Here is a 26,266-nt window from a genome sequence, read left to right on the forward strand (position 1 = left end):
GTAGCCATTTTGTGTAACTTGTGCACTTTTAAATTGGTGTCTAAATTCTGCCGCTTTTCCCATATCGCCCCTCTAGCAGGGGGAATCGTGCCCTCATGCCCATGGCTGGACTGGGGGTATGATTCCTACATGTTTGACACCAAACACGATATGGTTCTGTGTAGCCATTCTCAAGTTATCGCGTTATCGCGATAGACTTATAATGCAGTTAAGAGTATATGGTATGGCTACACTACAAACACCATTACCATTTATTTTGTTTAATTTGTTTTGACTATTATGTATTGTGTGGAACTGTCACTTTAAGTATTAATGCTGAAGGGAAGTTTACGGGGCGGAAAAAAGTGGGCACGTGACACGTTGTGTTCACAGAGTTGCAGGTGGGGATAGTTTGGGTTTCTGTAAATGCAGTTGGGAAACAAACGCCGAATGGCGCACGAGATTGGTGTTTGTTGGCAAGATAACAGGTAGGCACGAGGGTACTGAATAAGGAAGGTAGTGGTAATTGAGGGTAGTTTAGGTATTATTTTGGACTGGGTAATGCAGATATATCAATATTCAGCAGGTTCTGTATCGAACACTGGAGAGGAGCAGGTTAAAATTGGGGTTTTCTCTTGATGAAATGAGGTACACATGGGGGGAAGTGTAAGTTATAATTTGGTCTGACATTAGTTAGAATTATTTTTGATGTGCTGATATTTTTGATGTGCTGTTATTTTCACGGGAGAACACTTGAGTCATTATTCTTGATTGTACTTGCCATTGGATTTGACTGTATATGTTGAGGCTGATTTATATTCTCTTTAACTACAGAGACCCCTGACGAAGGTTAAAAGACCGAAATGCATTGGGTGATGTTATTGGGATGATTTGGAGAACTCGAAATTTGTCACTGTTCAAGAATAGGCCTGGATGGACAATTCTGAAACAATTTAAATGCACAAGACTATTGAATTTCATGCCTTTGACGTGAAGGATAAACTGGATAAATCATGAAATAAAATTGGTGAAACAAATCGTGAAACACTATGGTGAAAGTGTATTACTTGAATACCTGTGTGAATAAGGCTGTGCAACTCGACGGTGACCCATACTGAATGGGCCACCACCCTCTATTGAATTCATAAGTGCGCGCAAGGTACGGAACGCATTTTGAGTGCTGCACGCTAAATTTGAAGAAAATGCAAAAAGAACTTGATAAATCAAAAAAGGGTGTGCTGCAGGTCTTTTGCTTTGACGTATTACCCTGCCGTTCCAACCCTGTTACAGCACCCCGATGTATAAAACGCACAAGAGTAACTTTGATGACATCATGGTCACGTCAAAGGCAGTTCACCAAAACATGAGAACGAAGAACAGTAACAGACAAATCACGCCTTCGACAATACAAAACATGAGAACGGAGAACAGTAACAGACAAATCACGCTTTCGACAGCACAATTTCGCTTCATAATGGCTAATATTTGGACACAAACGAGATAATTCTTATTACCATTTATTTTGTTTAATTTGTTTTGACTATTATGTATTGTGTGGAACTGTCACTTTAAGTATTAATGCTGAAGGGAAGTTTAAGGGGCGGAAAAAAGTGGGCACGTGACACGTTGCGTTCACAGAGTTGCAGGTGGGGATAGTTTGGGTTTCTTTAAATGCAGTTGGGAAACACGCCGAATGGCGCACGAGATTGGTGTTTGTTGGCAAGATAACAGGTAGGCACGAGGGTACTGAATAAGGAAGGTAGTGGTAATTGAGGGTAGTTTAGGTATTATTTTGGACTGGGTAATGCAGATATATCAATATTCAGCAGGTTCTGTATCGAACACTGGAGAGGAGCAGGTTAAAATTGGGGTTTTCTCTTGATGAAATGAGGTACACATGGGGGGAAGTGTAAGTTATAATTTGGTCTGACATTAGTTAGAATTATTTTTGATGTGCTGATATTTTTGATGTGCTGTTATTTTCACGGGAGAACACTTGAGTCATTATTCTTGATTGTACTTGCCATTGGATTTGACTGTAAATGTTGAGGCTGATTTAAATTCTCTTTAACTACAGAGACCCCTGACGAAGGTTAAAAGACCGAAATGCATTGGGTGATGTTATTGGGATGATTTGGAGAACTCGAAATTTCTCACTGTTCAAGAATAGGCCTGGATGGGCAATTCTGAAACAATTTAAATGCACAAGACTATTGAATTTCGTGCCTTTGACGTGAAGGATAAACTGGATAAATCATGAAATAAAATTGGTGAAACAAATCGTGAAACACTATGGTGAAAGTGTATTACTTGAATACCTGTGTGAATAAGGCTGTGCAACTCGACGGTGACCCATACTGAATGGGCCACCACTCTCTATTGAATTCATAAGTGCGCGCAAGGAACGGAACGCATTTTGAGTGCTGCACGCTAAATTTGAAGAAAATGCAAAAAGAACTTGATAAATCAAAAAAGGGTGTGCTGCAGGTCTTTTGCTTTGACATACACTACAAACAACCCAGCAATGATTTTACGAAGGTTGCAGAGAGGCCCTACTCATGTAGGGGTCCCCCCTCACACATACCTCAGCACCCTGCCTTGTAGGATTACCAAGGCCTGCTATAGGGGTGACCTATGAGAGTATATGTGTTGTAATGGGGTGGGATATAAGATACCTATATCCCTGTAAGGGGTGCTAGCACCACCTTACCCAGACTACGGTAGTGGTCTGGTGGTGTCAGTTTGTATGGCTGTCCCAGGGTGGCACAATAAGTGCTGCAGCCCTGGTAGGCCTACTGAGGGACCCATGCCCTGGGTACCTAGGGTACCATCTACAAGGGACTGTCAGGGTATCCTCAGCATCCAATTGGGTTGTACCTAGGGTACTCACATCGTTTAACAGAGGAAGCAGATAGGCTGGGGTCCTGGACAGCAGGGCCACAGCCTGGCTAGAGTCATAAAACAGCAAAAAGTTGGGGGCAACTATGCAGTCGATGCCACTCTCCTACATAACCCCCCCCCCAAATGCAGGGACATTAAACTAACCTTGACCAGTTGAGTCTTCATGTTCTAAGTGGAAATATCTGGAGAGGCCATCTGCATTGGCATGGTTGCTCCCAGGTCTATGTTCCACTGTATAGTCCATCCACTGTAGGGAAATGGACCACCTGAGTAGTTTGGGGTTTTCACCCTTCATCTGTTTTAGCCATAGGAGGGGCTTATGGTCTGTTTGAACAATGAAGTGAGTGCCAAACAAGTACGGCCTCAGCTTCTCAAGGCCCAGACCACAGCAAAGGCCTCCCTCTCTATAGCTGACCAACGGTTCTCTCTGGGGGTCAACCTTCTGCTAATAAAAGCTACTGGTTGATCCTGGCCCTTCTCATTCAGTTGTGATAACACAGCACCTACCCCCACCTCTGAAGCATCAGTTTGATCTATGAATTCTTTGGAGTAGTTGGGGCTTTGGAGCACTGGAGCAGAGCACATTGCCTGTTTTAGGTCATCAAAAGCTTTCTGACAGCTGACAGTCCACTGAACCTTTTTGGGCATCCTCTTAGAGGTGAGGTCATTCAAGGGGGTCACAATGGATCCAGATCCCTTTACAAATCTCCTATAATAACCAGTCAGGCCCAAGAAAGCTCGAACCTGAGTCTGGGTGGTTGGAGCAACCCAGTCCATTATGGTCTGGATTTTACTCTGGAGTGGTTGAACCTGGCCTCCACCTACAAGGTGACCCAGGTACACAACCTGACTCTGCCCTATCTGGCACTTAGTAGCCTTGATAGTGAGCCCAGCCTTTTGCAGGGCTTCCAAAACTTTCCTCAGGTGGATCAGGTGATCTTCCCAGGTGGAGCTAAAGACAGCAATATCATCTAGATATGCTGCACTAAAGTCTTCCAGGCCTAAGAGGACTTGGTTCACCAACCTTTAAAAAGTGACAGGTGCATTTTTCAAACCAAAGGGCATCACAATAAATTGATAATGTCCACTAGGGGTAGAAAATGCAGTTTTGGCTTTTGCAGACTCAGCTAACCTTATCTGCCAGTAGCCAGCTGTCAGATCAAATGTACTTAGATATTTGGCTGAGGCCAACCTATCTATGAGCTCATCTGCTCTGGGAATTGGGTGAGCATCAGTCTTAGTGACTGCATTGAGTCCCCTATAGTCGACACAGAACCTCATCTCTCTCTTACCACCCTGGGTGTGAGGTTTTGGTACAAGGACTACTGGGCTAGCCCAAGGGCTATCTGAGGGCTCAATCACTCCCAACTCCAACATCTTTTGGACTTCTGTCCTTATGCAGTCCCTGACATGATCAGGTTGCCTGTAGATTTTATTCTTGACAGACAGACTGTCCCCAGTGTCCACTTCATGAGTGCACCAGGTGGTCTGACTTGGAGTCAGAGAAAACATATGTCTATAAGACTGAAGAACTTGTCTACAGTCAGCTTGCTGCTGGTCAGTGAGGCTGCCTGCCAAGGCTACTCCATCAACTGACCCATCATCAGGGTTCTGAGAGAGCAGGTCTGGGAGAGGGTCACTCTCTTCCTCCTGTCCCTCATCTGTTGCCATGAGCAAGCCCATGTCAGCCCTGTCCACATATGCTTTCAACCTATTAACATGAAGTACCCTGTGGGGACTTCTGGGAGTGCCAAGGTCTACCAAGTAGGTAACATCTCCCTTTTTCTCCAAAATGGTATGGGGTCCACTCCACTTATCTTGAAGAGCTGCTGGGGCCACTGGCTCCAACACCCATACCTTCTGTCCTGGCTGGTACACCACCAAGAGAGCCTTTTGGTCATGCCAGGCTTTCTGTAATTCCTGACTTGCCTCCAGGTTTTTAGTTGCCTTCTTCATGTACTCAGCCATCCTGGAGCGGAGACCAAGTACATAGTCCGCAATATCCTGTTTAGGGGGTTTGAGAGGTTGCTCCCATCCCTCCTTCACTAGACAAAGTGGCCCTCTAACAGGATGGCCAAACAAAAGTTCAAAGGGGCTATAACCAACCCCCTTTTGTGGCACCTCTCTGTATGCAAAGAGAAGGCAGGGCAGAAGAACATCCCATTTTCGCCTAAGCTTTTCTGGGAGCCCTTTGATCATACCCTTTAAGGTCTTGTTGAATCTCTCAACAAGACCATTGCATTGTGGGTGGTAAGGGGTGGTGAACTTATAGTTAACCCCACACTCCTTCCACATTGCCTTCAGGTAACTACTCATAAAGTTTGTACCTCTGTCATACAATACCTCCTTAGGAAACCCCACTCTGGAAAAGACTCCCAGGAGGGCCCTGGCCACCACAGGTGCTGTGATTGTCCTAAGGAGAATAGCTTCTGGGTATCTAGTGGCATGATCCACTACCACTAGAATGAACCTGTGCCCAGATGCTGTTGGTGGGTCCAGGGGACCAACTATATCAATCCCCACCCGCTCAAAGGGCACCCCCACCACAGGTAATGGTATCAGTGGGGCCTTTGTGGATTTACCTGCCTTGCCACTTGCCTGGCAGGTAATGCAAGAGCTGCAAAAGCTCTTACAGTCTTCACTCATCTGGGGCCAATGAAAGTGAGGGACAATTCTGTCCCAAGTCTTGTTTTGGCCCAGGTGTCCTGCTAAGGGAATATCGTGGGCCAGTGTGAGCAGGAAGCCCCTAAACTTTTGAGGTATGACCAACCTCCTGGCTGCACCAGGCTTGGTGTCTCGACCCTCTGAGTAAAGGAGCCCTTCATCCCAATAAATCTTATGGGTCCCACTGGCATTCCCTGCAGCCTCAGCAGCAGCTTGCTGTCTGAGGGGTTCAAGAGTGGGGCAGCTCTGCTGCTCCAGGCTCAAGTCTGCCCTAGAAGGTCCCCCTGCCCCTAAGAACTCAACCTGATCAGGTTCCAGTTCCTCTGGGGCAGTTCCTTCTTCAGGAACTAGATCCTCTTCTGCTAAAAGAGTTTCTACAGACTGTTCCTGGGGGGAAGGCTCTGCCTTACCCCTGCTACTCCTCCTCTTGGAAGGTCCTTGGTCCATTCTTCCAGGATCCAAGGCCTGTTCAGTTCCTATCAGCTTTGCTTTTGACCTTGTCAGGGCAAATACTTCTGCTAGTATACCCAACATTGCTGCATGGGTAGTTAGCTCCACCTCAGCCCATGCTGAGGTCTCCAAATCATTCCCTAGTAAACATTCAACAGGTAGGTCTGCACTCACCACAACTTTCTTGAGGCCAGTTACCCCTCCCCAGGAGAAGTTCACAACTGCTAGAGCATGGTCAGTACTAACGTTGCTTGCATTGGTCACTTGGTATATTTCTCCAAGTATGATCTGGTTAGGGTCTACATGGTCCTTAGTCACCCTGGTGACACTGGCCCCTGTATCCCTGTAAGCTAATGACTCCCTTCCATTAATTTTTGGCTGTTGTCTCTATTTGCCCAGACCACTGGGGCTCACAAACAGGGACAGGTCCCCATCACAAACTAGAACAGCCTGAGTAAGAGTTCTGACAAGGCCAGAGTCCTCTCCAGATCCCAGGGTCAACCCTACTATGCCCTTGTTCTGTGTACCACCACCTATGGTTGCACTAGGGGGAGCAGCTGCCTTAGGGGCAGGTGGAGTGGTACTTGTGGAGTCTTTGGCCTTATAACAATCTGAAGTCCAATGGGTCTTCTGCTTACAGAACTTACACCATGGCTTCCTTGGTTGTTTAGCTTTATTAGCTTGGGTTTTCTCAGATGCAGATTTTTGGGGGCCTGTTGAAGACTGCTGGTCTTTTCCCTTTTCCCCACCCTTCTCAGAGCTTTTGGCATCTTCCTTTTTAGTTGCACCCCCCAAGGGCTGGACCTTCTGCTTAATCCTGGTTCTGACCCATTTGTCTGCCTTCTTTCCCAATTCTTGGGGAGAGGTCAGATCAGAGTCCACCAGGTGCTGATGTAAAAGCTGGTTCTGACAATTATTAAGAATCTGCTCCCTCATTATGAGATTATACAATCCTTGGTAATCATTCACCTTACTGCCAGTTAACCAACCTTCCAGTGCCTTGGTAGCACAATCAACAAAGTCTACCCAATCCTGATTCTGTGATTTTTGGGTATCTCTGAACTTAAGTCTGTATTGATCAGTGGTTAAGCCAAACCCATCTATTAAAGCATCTCTCAGGATATAATAATCATCAGCATCCTCTTCTCTAACAGAGAGGAGCTTGTATCTACCTTTGTCTGCAAAGGAGAGCCACAGGATTGCTGCCCATTGCTCTACTGGGACCCTCTGCACCTTACAGGCCCTCTCAAGAGAAGATATACATTTGTGGATGTCATCCCCTGTATGATAGGGGGGCACAATTTTGTGGAGGTTCCTATTGTCAGGGACTTTCTCTCTAACTCTAGGGGTTTCATTTCTGCCACCAGGGATCTCTAGACCCCACTTCTTTGAATCTTTCTGAAGCTCCAGGGACTCCCTGTCTAATGCTAACTGCTCTTTCCTTAGTTGTAGCTTTGCCTGCTCAAACTGGAGCAATCTGCATTTCCTCTCTTGGGAGGATTCTCTCCTCTGAGGAGAGGCAGAGGTCCTTTTGGATCTCCTAGAATGGTTGGACCCCACTGAGGGGGATCTGTTCCTTCTGGGATCCACCACTCTCCCTTTAGGGATGGAGAGAGTGCCTTTTGGGCCATCACCTCCATGTTGTGAGTGGTCTGTTTCTTCCAGGTCAGGATCTTCATCCTCTTCCTGGTCCTCATCAGAGTCCTCTCTTGGAGGGTCCTCTTCTGATGGATGCCTACCCAACCTGTCTACCCCACCAGACTCTAAAGTCTGCATAAAGTCTGCTATGAGCAGGATTTCCCCGAGACGTTGGGTATTGGCACCTTTGTTTGACTTAAGTTTCCTAAGGGTGCACATCTCCCTGAGATCAGCAAAGGAGAGATGATCATACTTGTCGACTGGGACCCTTTGGGGTCCTTCCAGAGCCGTAGGGACACCTGAACCTAAAGACATTTCTAGTGTAGTGATAGTGGTATATCTACCTACACTAAGTGTGGCCTACTGAACCCTTTGTTGAGTTGTAGTCAAGGTGTGCTAAACCCTCTACACACAACTCCTAAGTTCAGTAGAACGCATTGTATTCTAAGCTTGAATTTATATGTACCTTTGGTACCTAGTAAGTTTCACTTTAGAAATTCAATTTGTTATCTGGTAAAACAATGGCAAGCTTGAATCCAACCGCTGCACACAAATGTGAGAAGTTGGCCTGGCATATGCTGTCTCCTAGTTATAGGGACACCTTGCACCAGTCCAATTCAACTCTTATTGATGATAGGTTTAAGACAACCTTTAAAGAAAGCTATCCTAGTGGTAGCTGTGGAGAGCAGCCTTCAGGCTAAGTCTTGAAGGAGTGTTAAGCTTATTGTTTTACCATAATAACCTCTTGAATGACCAAATGAAAGAGTAGCCCACACAGGTATATATATAAAATATATGTATTTATTCTAGACAGAATCCCACAGTCTCTTTATGAAGCTGTGGCAAAGTTACAATATCAAACAAGCATTGATAGACACAATAAATAGCACTATTAACATTGGACCCCGGGGGGGGGGCCAAACCATATACTAAAAAAAGTGGTATAAGAACCACGGCAATTCTACAGGCAATGCCTAGGGCATTCAGGATCGCTGGCCCCTTAAGAATCCACCCCAGGTTATGAGGAAGGGGACCCACGGGAGACGCGTGCAGTGCAAGTAGCTGCTATCGGGATCTCTATTACAGCCTATGGAGAATGTCGCGGTTGGAAATAAACAGATTAAAATACTTCTAGCAGGAGTACAAAGTTAAAACTTTAGACTTAAGCTTTTGAGATGCCCACTACCACGAGAGTACCGAGGTACCACTGTTACCTGCCCCAGGGAAGCCGGGTGCATAGTTCGTTTCTGCTGTCGGGTCGCGGGCTGATTTTCAATGGGAAAATAGTCAAAAGTTCTGCTAGCCAAAAGCGTCGATGATGCCGTGAAGATCAAAGATGTGAAGATTGTAGAGAAGAACCTGAAAGCAGAGGGGACAAAGTCTGGGTCACGGCAAAGTGACCAGGAGGCTCAAAGCAAAGAGCCCTTCGATGTCGGGTGCTTCAGGTGTAAGGTGGTGTAGCTTGGATCTGCAGCCAAGGGCTCTGGGAGGCTTCAAGGAAGGCCAGCTTCAGGAGGGCGACTGTCCCACATTGGATGAGGGTCGCTGCGGTGTTAGTGTCCGGATTGGATCCACTAAGCCTTGGCAACCGCAACCCACGAAGAATAAACAAATCGGCTACAGTGCAGACCCACAGGGTCTGGGAGAGGTCTCCTTCAAGGAGACTGTAGAGCAGGCCTAGAGCAACCAGGGGAACTCTTGATTGTAGAAATAGACCTCCGCTAGGGCCCACAAGTCGAGAGACAAGGGACCGTGGGAGGTGGCAATTTTGCGTGCGTCAAAGGGCACCCACGGGCCACTGGAGGGGACTAGGGTGCTGATCTTTGGCACAATTGCTGTAGCGTGGTTGGCTCGTAAATTGGCCAAAGCACAACTTCCCCACTGGTCAGGGTTGTGTGCTATGCAAGAGGTGGCTGGTGTCCTGGGGTATTGGGGATCTCGGCACCCACGCGGTCCACGGTGCCCAAACTCATTGAGCACACTCACTGGCCTCTGGGATGCGCTGGAAATCCACCTCAAGGTTTCTGGAAGTCGTCAAAGTTCGTGAGAGCAGTGAAGTTCCAACCGGGTCACTTGCAGTGTTTCAGGTGCCTGCCAAGCAGGGGGATAACTCCTTTATCCCAAGGGAGATTTCTTCCGTCAGCTGGGCAGCAGCAAGTCGAAGGTCAAGACTGTAAAGTTCAAGATTAATCTGAGGCTCTGGGGCCACGTTCTTCACCTTTATCCCCAAGATTAGGGGAGTGTCCAGAGTAGTGTCCACCAATGGGAGGTGAGGCGGGAAAGGGTGGCTACACCCTCTCCCCTTTGTGTGTTTCCCACCTGGGTGAGGGGCAGGATGTATGCAGAATGAGGCTTCTGCAGCTGCCTACGTGCAACTCTGAAAGGACTTTTGGTGCACCCACCCTGTTCCAATCCACATTATCCTGTCTGGGGAGATGCTAGCACCTCCCTGCCACAGGAGCCCTATTGTCCAGCTGGCGAGGCTGGGGTTTTCCCCAGCAACAGCCAGCCAGGGTTGTGTAGGTGGCGGGCAGTAGCCATTTTGTGTTACTTGTGCACTTTTAAATTGGTGTCTAAATTCTGCCGCTTTTCCCATATCGCCCCTCTAGCAGGGGGGAAGCGTACCCTCATGCCCATGGCTGGACTGGGGGTATGATTCCTACATGTTTGACACCAAACACAATATGGTTCTGTGTAGCCATTCTCAAGTTATCGCATTATCGCGATAGACTTATAATGCGATTAAGAGTATATGGTATGGCTACACTACAAACAACCCAGCAATGATTTTACGAAGGTTGCAGAGAGGCCCTACTCATGTAGGAGTCCCCCCTCACACATACCTCAGCACCCTGCCTTGTAGGATTACCAAGGCCTGCTATAGGGGTGACCTATGAGAGTATATGTGTTGTAATGGGGTGGGATATAGGATACCTATATCCCTGTAAGGGGTGCTAGCACCACCTTACCCAGACTACGGTAGTGGTCTGATGGTGTCAGTTTCTATGGCTGTCCCAGGGTGGCACAATAAGTGCTGCAGCCCTGGTAGGCCTACTGAGGGACCCATGCACCTGGGTACCTAGGGTACCATCTACAAGGGACTGTCAGGGTATTCTCAGCATCCAATTGGGTTGTACCTAGGGAACTCAAATCATTTAACAGAGGAAGCAGATAGGCTGGGGTCCTGGACAGCAGGGCCACAGCCTGGCTAGAGTCATAAAACAGCAAAAACATCAGCAAAAAGTTGGGGGCAACTATGCAGTCGATGCCACTCTCCTACAACAAGGAATAGTGTTGTTTGTCTAGAATCACACTGTGAGACTGTGCGCATTTGTGAATCATTCTGAGAGAAGCATTTGGATATTTTATTTGTTTGCAGACACATAACTGCTTAAAAACCTATCCTGTTCTCACATTTTGGTAGAAATAGAAATCATTTATTGCTTATATGTTTTTCAAAATGTGCAGTGGTAAAATATGTAGAATGTGTGCAGTCACATTACCTCTTCAAGAATAGTAAATGTGTTTTGGTAAAATACAAGGGATACTGTTTATTTTCTAGAATCACACTGTGTCCATTTAGGAACTGTTCTGAGAGAAGGATTTGGGTATTTTATCTGTTTGCATAATCATAACTGCTTAAAAAACTCTAATCATTCAGTCAGTACCCAAGTACTCATGCAGTAAGCCAGGCCTTAGCACATGGATTGATTTAAAACGCCTATCCACCATGCATGCAGGCCTCTAGCTACCTACACACTTGTCTTTCACACCTTCAATTCCCCAGTCAGTATCTATACACTCTAGCAAACACCCTGTTACTCCACTTGCACTCCTTCACTGACACATTCAGCACTATGTACTAATCCATTCACTGCGCCAAAACCCAAACACTTAAAAGATGCACCCAGGCACTCTCCTTGCAGTTTTCTAATGATTTAGTCAGTACCCAGGTACTCATGCAGTGAGCCAGGCCTTTGCACATGGATTGATTCAAACGCCTATCCACTATGCATGCAGGCCTCTAGCCACCTACATACTTGTCTTTCACACCATCAATACCCCAGTCATTATCTATACACTCCAATAAACACCCTGCCACTCCCCTTACACTCCTCCAGTGACCCATTCAACACCATGTACTAATCCATTCACTGCGCCAAAACCCAAACACTTATAAATTCACCCAGGCACCCTCCTTGCAATACTCTAATCATTCAGTCAGTACCCAAGTACTCATGCAGTGAGCCCGGCCTTAGCACATGGATTGATTCAAACGCCTATCCACTATGTATGCAGGCCTCGAACCACCTACACAATTGTCTTTCACACCTTCAATTGCCCAGTCAGTATCCATACACTTCCAGCAAATACCCTGTCACTCCCCTTGTACTCTTCTAGTGACCCATTCAGCACCATGTAGTAATCTATTCACTGCGCCAAAACCCAAACCCTTAGAGGATTCAAACAAAAACCCTCTCCTTGCAGTACTCTAATGATTCAGTCAGTACCCAGGTACTCATGCAGTGACCCAGGCCTTAGCACATGGACTGCTTCAAACGTCTATCCACTACACAATTGTCTTTCATACCATCAGTTCCCCAGTCAGTATCCATACACTTCCAGCAGACACCCTGTCACTCCCCTTGCACTCTTCTAGTGACCCATTCAGCACCATGTACTAATCCATTCACTGCGCCAAAACCCAACCACTTATGAATTCACCGAGGCACTCTCCTTGCACTACTCTAATCATTCAGTCAGTACCCAAGTACTCATGCAGTGAGCCAGGCCTTTGCACATGGACTGCTTCAAACGGCTATCCACTATGCATGCAGGCCTCTAACCACCTACACACTTGTCTTTCACACCTTCTATTCCCCAGTCAGTATCCATACGCTTCCAGCAAACACCCTGCCACTCGTCTTGCACTCTTCTAGTGACCCATTCAACACCATATACTAATCCATTCACTGCGCCAAAACCCAAACACTTATAAATTCACCCATGCACTCTCCTTGCAATACTCTAATCATTCAGCCAGTACCCAAGTACTCATGCAGTGAGCCAGACCTTATCACATGGATTGATTCAAACACCTATGCATTTGCATGCAGGCCTCTAACCACCTACACACTTGTCTTTCACACCTTCAATTCCCCAGTCAGAATCCATACACTTCCAGCAAACACACTTTCACTCCCCTTACACTCTTCCAGTCACCCATTCAGCACCATGTCTTAATTCATTCACTGCGCCAAAACACAACCACTTATAAATTCACCTAGGCACTCTCCTTGCATTATTCTAATCATTAAGTCAGTGCCCAAGTACTCATGCAGTGAGCCAGGCCTTAGCACATGGAGTGCTTCAAACGCCTATCCACTATGCATGCAGTCCTAAAGGTACCTAAACACTTGTCTTTCACACCTTCAATTCCCCAGTCAGTATCCATACACTTCCAGCAAACACCCTGTCACTCGTCTTGCACTCTTCTAGTGACCCATTCAGCACCATGTACTAATACATTCACTGCGCCAAAATCCAACCACTTATAAATTCACCGAGGCACTCTCCTTGCACTACTCTAATCATTCACTCAGTACCCAAGTAGCCATGCAGTGAGCCAGGCCTTTGCACATGGACTGCTTCAAACGCCTATCCACTATGCATGTAGGCCTCTAACCACCTACACACTTCTCTTTCACACCTTCAAATCCCCAGTCAGTATCTATACACTCCAATAAACTCCCTGTCACTCTCTTTGCACTCCTCTAGTGACTCATTCGGCACCATGTACTAATCCATTCACTGTGCCAAAACCCAACCACTATTAAATTCACCCAGACACTCTCCTTGCACTACTCTAATCATTCACTCAGTACCCAAGTACTCATGGAGTGACCCAGGCATTTGCACATGGACTGCTTCAAATGCCTATCCACTATGCATGCATTCCTCTGACCACCTACATACTTGTCTTTCACACCTTCAATACCCCAGTCAGTATCTATACACTCCAATAAACACCCTGTCACTCCCCTTACACTCCTCCAGTGACCCATTCAACACCATGTACTAATCCATTCACTGCGCCAAAACCCAAACACTTATAAATTCACCCAGGCACCCTCCTTGCAATACTCTAATCATTCAGTCAAAACCCAAGTACTCATGCAGTGAGCCCGGCCTTAGCACATGGATTGATTCAAGAGCATATCCACTATGCATGCAGGCCTCTAACCACCTACACAATTGTCTTCCACACCTTCAATTGCCCAGTCAGTATCCATACACTTCCAGCAAATACCCTGTCACTCCCCTTGTACTCGTCTAGTGACCCATTCAGCACCATGTAGTAATCTATGCACTGCGCCAAAACCCAAACCCTTAAAAGATTCATCCAGGCACTCTCCTTGCAGTACTCTAATGATTCAGTCAGTACCCAGGTACTCATGCAGTGACCCAGGCCTTAGTACATGGACTGCTTCAAACCCCTATCAACTATGCATGCAGATGTCGAACCACCTACACACTTGTCTTTCACACCTTCAATACCCCAGTCATTATCTACACACTCCAATAAACACCCTGTCACTCCCCTTCCACTCCTCCAGTGACCCATTCTACACCATGTACTAATCCGTTCACTGCGCTATAACCCAAACACTTATAAATTCACCCAGGCACTCTCCTTGCAATACTCTAATCATTCAGTCAGTACCCAAGTACTCATGCAGTGAGCCAGGCCTTAGCACATGGATTGATTCAAACGCCTATCCACTATGTATGCAGGCCTCGAACCACCTACACAATTGTCTTTCACACCTTCAATTGCCCAGTCAGTATCCATACACTTCCAGCAAATACCCTGTCACTCCCCTTGTACTCTTTTAGTGACCCATTCAGCACCATGTACTAATCTATTCACTGCGCCAAAACCCAAACCCTTAGAGGATTCAAACAAAAACACTCTCCTTGCAGTACTCTAATGATTCATTCAGTACCCAGGTAATCATGCAGTGACCCAGGCCTTAGCACATGGACTGCTTCAAACGTCTATCCACTACACAATTGTCTTTCATACCTTCAATTCCCCAGTCAGTATCCATACACTTCCAGCAAACACAGACTTTCACTCGTCTTGCACTCTTCTAGTGACCCATTCAGCACCATGTACTAATCCATTCACTGCGCCAAAACCCAACCACTTATGAATTCACCAAGGCACTCTTCTTGCACTACTCTAATCATTCAGTCAGTACCCAAGTACTCATGCAGTGAGCCAGGCCTTTGCACATGGACTGCTTCAAACGCCTATCCACTATGCATGCAGGCCTCTAACCACCTACACACTTGTCTTTCACACCTTCTATTCCCCAGTCAGTATCCATACGCTTCCAGCAAACACCCTGCCACTCGTCTTGCACTCTTCTAGTGACCCATTCAGCACCCTGTACTAATACATTCACTGCGCCAAAATCCAACCACTTATAAATTCACCGAGGCACTCTCCTTGCACTACTCTAATCATTCACTCAGTACCCAAGTAGGCATGCAGTGAGCCAGGACTTTGCACATGGACTGCTTCAAACGCCTATCCACTATGCATGTAGGCCTCTAACCACCTACACACTTCTCTTTCACACCTTCAATTCCCCAGTCAGTATCTATACACTCCAATAAACACCCTGTCACTCCCCTTACATTCCTCCAGTGACCCATTCAACACCATATACTAATCCATTCACTGCGCCAAAACCCAAACACTTATAAATTCACCCAGGCACTCTCCTTGCAATACTCTAATCATTCAGCCAGTACCCAAGTACTCATGCAGTGAGCCAGACCTTATCACATGGATTGATTCAAACACCTATGCACTATGCATGCAGGCCTCTAACCACCTACACACTTGTCTTTCACACCTTCAATTCCCCAGTCAGAATCCATACACTTCCAGCAAACACACTTTCACTCCCCTTACACTCTTCCAGTCACCCATTCAGCACCATGTCTTAATTCATTCACTGCGCCAAAACACAACCACTTATAAATTCACCTAGGCACTCTCCTTGCATTATTCTAATCATTAAGGCAGTGCCCAAGTACTCATGCAGTGAGCCAGGCCTTAGCACATGGAGTGCTTCAAACGCCTATCCACTATGCATGCAGTCCTAAAGGTACCTACACACTTGTCTTTCACACCTTCAATTCCCCAGTCAGTATCCATACACTTCCAGCAAACACCCTGTCACTCGTCTTGCACTCTTCTAGTGACCCATTCAGCACCATGTACTAATACATTCACTGCGCCAAAATCCAACCACTTATAAATTCACCGAGGCACTCTCCTTGCACTACTCTAATCATTCACTCAGTACCCAAGTAGCCATGCAGTGAGCCAGGCCTTTGCACATGGACTGCTTCAAACGCCTATCCACTATGCATGTAGGCCTCTAACCACCTACACACTTCTCTTTCACACCTTCAAATCCCCAGTCAGTATCTATACACTCCAATAAACTCCCTGTCACTCTCTTTGCACTCCTCTAGTGACTCATTCTGCACCATGTACTAATCCATTCACTGTGCCAAAACCCAACCACTATTAAATTCACCCAGACACTCTCCTTGCACTACTCTAATCATTCACTCAGTACCCAAGTACTCATGGAGTGACCCAGGCATTTGCACATGGACTGCTTCAAATGCCTATCCACTATGCATGCATTCCTCTAACCACCTACATACTTGTCTTCCACACCTTCAATTGCCCAGTCAGTATCCATACACTTCCAGCAAATACCCTGTCACTCCCCTTGTACTCTTCTAGTGACCCATTAAGCACCATGTAGTAATCTAATCACTGCGCCAAAACCCAAACCCTTAAAAGATTCATCCAGGCACTCTCCTTGCAGTACTCTAATGATTCAGTCAGTACCCAGGTACTCATGCAGTGACCCAGGCCTTAGTACATGGACTGCTTCAAACCCCTATCGACTATGCATGCAGATGTTGAACCACCTACACACTTGTCTTTCACACCTTCAATACCCCAGTCATTATCTATACACTCCAATAAACACCCTGTCACTCCCCTTCCACTCCTCCAGTGACCCATTCTACACCATGTACTAATCCGTTCACTGCGCCATAACCCAAACACTTATAAATTCACCCAGGCACTCTCCTTGCAATACTCTAATCATTCAGTCAGTACCCAAGTACTCATGCAGTGAGCCAGGCCTTATCACATGGATTGATTCAAACACCTATGCACTATGCATGCAGGCCTCTAACCACCTACACACTTGTCTTTCACACCTTCAATTCCCCAGTTAGTATCCATACACTTCCCGCAAACACACTTTCACTCCCCTTACACTCTTCCAGTCACCCATTCAGCACCATGTCTTACTTCATTCACTGCGCCAAAACACAACCACTTATAAATTCACCTAGGCACTCTCCTTGCATTATTCTAATCATTAAGTCAGTATCCAAGTACTCATGCAGTGAGCCAGGCCTTAGCACATGGAGTGCTTCAAACGCCTATCCACTATGCATGCAGTCCTAAAGGCACCTACACACTTGTCTTTCACACCTTCAATTCCCCAGTCAGTATCCATACACTTCCAGCAAACACAGACTTTCACTCGTCTTGCACTCTTCTAGTGACCCATTCAGCACCATGTACTAATACATTCACTGCGCCAAAACCCAACCACTTATAAATTCACTGAGGCACTCTCCTTGCACTACTCTAATCATTCACTCAGTACCCAAGTAGGCATGCAGAGAGCCAGGCCTTTGCACATGGACTGCTTCAAATGCCTATCCACTATGCATGTAGGTCTCTAACCACCTACACACTTCTATTTCACACCTTCAATTCCCCAGTCAGTATCTATACACTCCAATAAACTCCCTGTCACTCTCTTTGCACTCCTCTAGTGACTCATTCAGCACCATGTACTAATCCATTCACTGTGCCAAAACCCAACCACTATTAAATTCACCCAGGCACTCTCCTTGCAATACTCTAATCATTCAGTCAGTACCCAAGTACTCATGCAGTGAGCCAGGCCTTATCACATGGATTGATTCAAACACCTATGCACTATGCATGCAGGCCTCTAACCACCTACACACTTATGTTTCACACCTTCAATTCCCCAGTCAGAATCCATACACTTCCAGGAAACACACTTTCACTCCCCTTACATTCTTTCAGTGACCCATTCAGCACCATGTCTTAATTCATTCACTGCGCCAAAACACAACCACTTATAAATTCACCTAGGCACTCTCCTTGCATTATTCTAATCATTAAGTCAGTACCCAAGTACTCATGCAGTGAGCCAGGCCTTAGCACATGGAGTGCTTCAAATGCCTATCCACTATGCATGCAGTCCTATAAGCACCTACGCACTTGTCTTTCACACCTTCAATTCACCAGTCAGTATCCATACACTTCCACCCTGTCACTCGTCTTGCACTCTTCTAGTGACCCATTCTGCACCATGTACTAATACATTCACTGTGCCAAAACCCAACCACTTATAAATTCATTGAGGCACTCTCCTTGTACTACTCTAATCATTCACTCAGTACCCAAGTAGTCATGCAGTGAGCCAGGCCTTTGCACATGGACTGCTTCAAACGCCTATCCACTATGCATGTAGGCCTCTAACCACCTACACACTTGTCTTTCACACCTTCAATTCCCCAGTCAGTATCTATATACTCCAATAAACATCCTGTCACTCCCCTTTCAGACCTCCAGTGACCCATTCAGCACCATGTACTAATCCATTCACTGTGCCAAAACCTAAACACTTATACATTCTCCCAGGCATTCTCCTTGCAGGACTGTAATCATTCAGTCAGTGTGTAAGTACTCATATAATGTCCCAGGGCATAACACAAACACTGGTAGAAACCTTCGACCATTACACATGCTGACCTGTAATCACCGATTTAGTTATGTATACACCTTGAATTACAATTTTAATTAGTGAAGAGAAAACAAAGTGGTTAAATGTTTTTTTTTATATAGAATGTGTTTGTATAATAATTCAAAAGTCAATTCTGCCAAAACCGAAATCATGGCATGGAATAGCGACCTTTCAGGATTCAATGAGCAAATGAGCAACAACTTGAGGTATCTGGGTCTGAGAATTATTAAAGATATAAACAAGATCGCCTCTCTGAACTTCTCTATTGTTGCTAAAGAATGCCGGAAGTTAATGGGATCTTGGGTCCATCTCCCCCTAACAGTTTTGGGCCGTGCAAACTTAGTAAAGATGTCCATTTTGCCTAAGCTGACCTATATCTTTAACACTATTCCACTATATTTCGAGGCATCGCTTATTAACAAGATGCAGAGCGATATTTCCTCATTTATCTGGAAAAATAAAAACGTGAGGATAGCATGGAAAAAAATCAGATGGCGCAGGGAGAAAGGTGGACTGGCTGGTCCGGACCTCCAGATCTATGCTTGGGCCTTTCAGATGACACATGCTCGAATGTTGCTAAAAATTCCATCATCCCATGGAATAGGGAATATGTTTTCGGCCTTATTACAGGGTGAAGGAGCTGGGCAGTCAGGTTTTCTATTTAAGTTTGGGGACCTCAAGTTAAAAAAAAAAATCTAACTGAAGGTGCTCCATGGCTTAGCTAAAACCTGGTCTAATCTTAGGGCTGCTATCAAACTAGGGTACTTCTCAAATAGATCTCCAATATGGGACCTTCCAACTCCCCCTGGCTGGGCTAATGACGCCTTGGTAACTCCACTAAAGGATGCCGGTATTCAATCATGGGGCGATCTGTTCCTGGAAGGGTCAATGCTTCCTTGGGAATATCTGGTAAACAAGGTCGGCCCAAACCTTTCTAGATTAAAGTACGTACAAATCTCAAGTTGGGCCCAGTCATATCCACCCAGTGCCCCTCGGAGTTACAACATGCCCCTAGGAGGAAATAGCCAACTGGTGTCAACATTGCTGGACAGAGCACCTCAACCTAAAGAAGTTTCCCTTTGGTACAATTTAATCTTGGATGAGATAGATGGGGAATTTCATCTCCCTGATCATCTGTGGGGCACCTTATTGCCAATGAAAATCTGAATGAACTTTGGCAAGTGTCATGTAACACCATGTGGGACTTGGTCAAGCCTGCCTGGCTCCGCAGAAACCAACTCTTCACTATCCATAGGGCCTATTATTCTCCTCAGAGGCTTTCTAAATTTACTCCGGGTGTTCTGGTGGCATGTCCCCGCTGTGGTTTAGTCGAGGCTTCTGATGCCCACATGTTTTTTGAGTGCCCCCCATTTGTCATCTTTTTGGGATTCTATCAGCACTAAACTTTCATCTGCTGTGGGTTTCACAGTTGTTGTGGACCTGCGGTTAGTAATATTTGGGATTGTGGACCAGAAGCGAAGTCCAGCAAAAAATCTTGAGTTCTATTCCATCCTGACGGCTCGAAGAGAAACATGTAAGCGCTGGAAAGAGGCATCTCCACCTTCTCTATATGACTGGCAGTCGTCGACGTTACAAATCTCGAAAATAGATCTCCTCAGGTCCGGCAATTTGAGCAAAAGAGCTTTCTGGCACTTACTTGATTGGTCTCAATAACAGACTGGGTTTTTTTTTTTTTTTTAAATTTTTTTTCCCAGGTCCTATGATTATGAAGCCATGGTCTATTCTCCCTGTTAAGCCGCATGGCATAGATGCCAACTCTCTTGCGGATTTCAGCTATGGTGGAAGTGGCTTGTGGTTGATGTGTGCTGAGTCCACTACAAGATGTTAAGATTGGTAGGACGTATGACATAGCTGTGGGGTCATGGTCAGCTTCTATTTACGGTAAGACCTCTCCCAGCTATCCGCTGAGATAGCTTGTCAATGCCCTATATGCCTTTCTTTTATGTTCTGGCTTACGCAAGTTTCAGCCATGGTGAAGATGAGGAACAAAAAAATAAATAAATAAATAAATAATTCAAAAGTATAATTCATTTATTTATTAATTTACATTTATTTATGTTTAGTTTTTACAGATATTGTTTATCATCATTAAAATAAAGTTATCATGCCTGAAAAATCAAGAAAGAGAAAAGGACAGAAAAAGGAAAAATATTCGAAGAAAATTCAACAACATGTATTGGATGACCAACATCATGTGGCTAAAAAGAAGAAGTCTTCTGGTAAGACAACCAAGGAATTCATTAAAAAACTTTCAAAGCCTACAAACAGTGTGCAGAATGTGCAAACTAATGACAATGATTCGCCTAGACAAAAGAAAATCAATAAGAGGAAAAGAAAAAAAGATAATTTACATGCAAAAGAGTCAAAGTATGGTAAAAGAAGGCAAAATCAGTACAAGGAAATACGTAAAACATTTTTTTACAAAAGAGTGGTTCTTAATTTGATGAAAGATATAAAAAAATATAGAAAAAGAGCACAATTTTATAAAAAGAAGAAGCATATTGAATCCATTGTTGAAAAGGCTTTTGCAGTAAAAAGGAAACTATTTATTTTAGTTTTAAACAAAATTCGATCACTAGATAAACCAATCCATTTAATGATGGCCAAAAGTAAAAGAGTAATTAACAGAACTAATTTTTGTGATTTTTTTGGGGTGAATGGAAACACAGTTCAAGTGCTGACTGAGCCTTTCTTTAATGAAGAAAGTTATTTACAGACCAATAATTTGTTGCATGCAGTTGATACCAGTGGTCGAGCATATGAGGTTAGAAATGGTTGTCCAATTGAGAAATGGAACATGGTTACCAGAAATGCAGAGGAAGTGATAGCTGATGAAGTTCTAAGCAGACGTCCTAAAGCCCCAGTGTACACTTGGGATTGCAGTAGTATTTGTAGTGTACGACAAGAATCTATTGATATTTTACGCAATTTCTTACGAGCATATAGTAAAAAATCTGTTAAACAAAAGATTAAGAAATTGCAAGGACTAGACCCTTGCAGAGTGAGAAAAAGTACTAGTTTGCAAGGTCATTCTCTGGCTTGTCTTTCTAAGAAATTATGTCAAAGTGTTTTTCACCATTTCAGGATGTTAGCAGTACACCATACTCAAATGCGGAAATTAGTCAGAAGATTGTATTATGCAAAAAGTCAAGCACTAATGTTAAATAACTTGAACAGTGCTCTTTTGCGTGGATCAGTATCAGATGTGAAGAAGGTTTGTGATGACATTGAGTTTTGTTACTTTGGTCCTGAACAAGAGAGTGCAGAAACTGATACATTAATAGAAGAAAATGTTGAAGAGAATGTTGAACATAGTAGTACAATAAATTCTGAAGATCAAATTACAAAGTTTAAGGGGATTTCAGGGGAAAGGCCAAATTATTCTTGTATTTGTTGCCAGCGAACTCACTATAAAAATCAAACAGACTGTTGATCTGTATTTAAAAAGTGAAAGAGAAAATAATGATAAGTGGAAGGAATTTGCAACTTATTTGTTGGTAGAGAAGTGTTTTAATTTGGGTTCTGACCAGCGTATTTGCAAATATTGTTATAACAAATTAGATGAGAATAAAATGCCCACTAGAGCTGTTCATAATGATCTAGAGTTGGTTGCTATTCCTCCAGAACTGATAGATTTAAATACCTATGAGTCTATTCTCATTCAATGTGTGCACCCGTTTCAGGCTATCGTTCGCATGGAGCCTAAAACAGGTAAATCGCCTCCTTCAGATTTACAGAGAGGATTAAAAGGAAGAGTTGAATATTTACCTCTAGATGTAAAGACATTTTTTGAAACTATTGGTGTAGAGAATGTAGAAAATGAACCACTAGTTATTCTAGTTAATGGCGTTCCTACTGAGAACAAGAAAATCTGGCAAGAATTAGTGGATGTTAGAAAAGTGCAAAAGGCAACATTGTATCTGATAAAAAATAATGAGTACTATAGAAATGTGTATGTAAAAGAAGAAGAAATAGATTTAGCAGAAGATACTGATACGTCAGGGGGACAAATTGAAAAAGTGGACATGTCCAGATGTAAAGAAATCTATGAACATTACAGTGTACATCCACTTCATTCCAAAGAAGTAATGGGGAACACTATTGAGTTATTCCAAATAAAAAAAGTGAAGGGAAGTCCCATGAGTGTATGGGAAGAAAGTTTGGAAGCTCGTCGTTTTCCGCAGTTGTTCCCAACATGAAAAGGTGGTTGATATGATGAACGGCCTGTGCAGATTCCTGCTTCTGAATATCGCACAAACAACAAGATTGTATGCGGAAGAGCCAAGATTTCGACAATGTATCCCATATATATTTCATCTTTTGTTTGAGAGTGACTTGTCTGGACTTTCATATGCAGTGACTCACATATTGAAAACAGGAGTACATTTTCAAAATTCAATTCAATTCAAATAGCTTTATTCGACAGCATGTATCATAAAAGCTTCGAGTAACAAATTTACGATAAAACAGTATTTGATAAAATCTCCAAACAGTACAGATGGATGCAAAAAAAACCTTGACATAAAATGAAAAACAGCATATGAGAAAAAGGACATAAAACCAATTTCGTAAAAGACTTAGACTTAGATCTAAAACGATATATACATAGAGTGGCATAATCCCTCACAATAGACAATGTGTAAAGTGCAAGTGCTACATATGTGATTAACAGTGTTCCAAAATTGTGAAACATTCCAAAATGGTAAATGATTTTAATCACACATAATGGGACATAAATATCTATAATAGGGTAAAACATTCCAAAATGGTAAATGATTTTAATCACAAATAATGGGACATAAATATCTATAATAGGGTCACACCTCGTTGGGCTCTAATCCTAATTTGCCAAGCTTGGCCTAAAAATTTGGCCACTCCACAAGAAAATAAGACACTGGGATCAGATTTTAAAATACGCATAGCAGACCGGTGATCGTAGGTGCCCATGCCACTACAAATTAGTTTTCAAAATGTTTCTGCGAAGGAATTTATTGATAAAGTACATCAAAGAGATGATCATTTAGAATCTTAGCTGATTAATCTGATGGCATGTCAGCGTGGCACTAATGAGTATTGGTACCGTCGTCATGAAGAACTTAAATGTATGCTAAGAAACTTAGGAACTCCTACGTGGTTCCTTACCCTAAGCTGTGCTGAATACGCTTGGGATGATTTACTTGAATTTCTTTGAGAGGCACATTCGAATATAAAAAATATTGAATACAAGACACCTGGAGAATTGTGTTCTTTGGATCCTCTTAATGTATGCAGGTATTTCAATCATAGATTTGAAGCTATGATGTCTTTTATCTGTAATAAAAAGAATCCTCCTCTTGGAGAAGTTGTGGATTTCTTTTGGAGAAAGGAGTATTAAGCTCGAGGTACTCCTCACATACATCTGCTCATATGGATCAAAGATGCCCCCAAATTCGGAACTGATTCTGATGATACTGTTTTGTCGTTCATTGAAGAATATGCCACATGTGCCATACCCAAAAGCACAGAAGAAAACAATTTAAGACAACAAGTCTTACGATTCCAAAGTCATTGATGTGGAAAATACTGTCGACGAAAGTACAAGTCTAAGGAAAAGTTTTATACTAAATGTCGTTTTGGATTTCCACGTCCTGTAATATCAAAAGGAAGAGTAAACAGTTTTATGTCAGCATTGAGACTAACTATCACTAGAAAGTCTCTAAAAAATTCCTACAATTTGAGAAGATGTGAAGAATCAAACTGCATAAATGATTACAATCCGGTTATTCTCTCTATGTGGAATGCTAAAATGGGTATTCAGTACATAGCAGATAATTCCATTGCTGACGCTCGGTATGTAGCATCCTACATTACAAAATCAGAAAAGATGGAATTAAACGCCGTCTCATCATTGTGCTTCAACACCCTGCGCATGCCCTGAAAGATCTTCCGGTGGATCCCTACCGAAACCAGGAGGACGGTCACCCAGGCTCTCGTCACCAGCAGTCTGGACTACGGAAACACCCTCTACGCCGGAACCACAGCCAAACTTCAGAAAAGACTCCAACGCATCCAGAACGCCTCCACACGTCTCATCCTGGACATCCCCCATCGCAGCCACATCTCCGGCCACCTGAGAGACCTGCACTGGCTCCCCGTCAGCAAGAGGATCACGTTCAGACTCCTCACCCACGCACACAAGGCCCTCCACGACCTGGGCCCCAAGTACTTCAACAACCGCCTGAACTTCTACACTCCCACCCGCCAGCTACGATCAACCAGCCTCGCCCTCGCCGACGTTCCACGCATCCGCAGAGCCACCACCGGAGGAAGATCCTTCTCCTACCTGGCAGCCAAGACATGGAACTCCCTCCCCATCCACCTCCGGCTAACACAGGACCATCTCTCCTTCAGGAAGCAACTCAAGACCTGGCTTTTCGAGCAGTAACTTTCCCCTCTCCCCCAGCGCCTTGAGACCCCTCCGGGTGAGTAGCACGCTATACAAATGCAATGATTGATTGATTGATTGATTGATTGATTGATTGATTAAAAGAAATGTGGGAAGAGATTTCTCACGAGAAGAGTCTAAATAAGAAATTATACAGTTTCAGTTTGAAGATGTTATCCCATCGAGAGATTGGAGCGTATGAATTCTCAGATCGGTTATCATCTGCTAGTTTATACTCCAAATCTAGAAGAATCATTTGGGTGAGTCTAGGTCTTGCTGCAACACGAAATCGAGTTCTTAAATCTGCACAAGACATTGAATATTTAGCATTAAATGAACCAGAAAGTACAGATATTCTGAAAACGAATATGTTGGACACATATTATCCAAATAGAAGTCATCATCTTGAGAACATATGTCTCTATGAAGTGCTGCAAAACTCCACTTTTAAACAGAATACTACAGAAAACATCAATGGTGGAAAATATGCAGTTATTGTTTCCGAAGGATGTTTGGTGAAACAAAGGAAAGGAAATTTAATTAATCACAGGAAACTGAGTTGCGACACTCCTGATAAAAGGTAATTTTACTATTTAGCATTTTTGCAACTGTTCAAACCATGGTGTTCAAAATTGGAATTACTTGGAGATTTTCACAGCTATGACGATTCCTTCAATGCTTGTAAAGATACTATAGAATGTTCTGTTTTTGCGAATTATGTGAAAATGTTGGACGATGAAATTGATCAAGAAGCTACTATTGCAGCTGAGATTGCTAGGGACCGTTCTCAAGACAGTCAAAGCCCTGCTCCACTGAGTCAAGATCCACTAGGACTACCAATTGTTGAAAATGAAGCAGCAATCGCCATGTATGAGGTGGAAACAGCAATGCATCAAGTTCAAGAAGATATTATGGGCTTAGTCAACTTGGAAGAACAACTGAGGGGCCGATTCCGATACCCGGTCGGACAGATGTCCGTAGCCTTAACGTGCGACGGACACGTCCCTGGAGCCGGTCCGTCCTGTAGAGTAAGTACGATGCGCATAACTGCCAAAAACCCGACCAACACGTAGGCTGTGATTGAAGCTCCATTCTCCGTCCGAGCCGTAACTCCTAACGCTGAACCGAGTCGCCTGGAAGCAGTACCCATAGCAGTTTCCGGCATGACAAGTACGATGCGTACTTCCTACGCGCCGGACGGGTCGCCATGTACGGGACGTCACAGCAT

This window comes from Triturus cristatus, chromosome 5_1 (assembly GCF_964204655.1).
Source record: "Triturus cristatus chromosome 5_1, aTriCri1.1, whole genome shotgun sequence".
Lineage (NCBI taxonomy): Eukaryota > Metazoa > Chordata > Amphibia > Caudata > Salamandridae > Triturus > Triturus cristatus.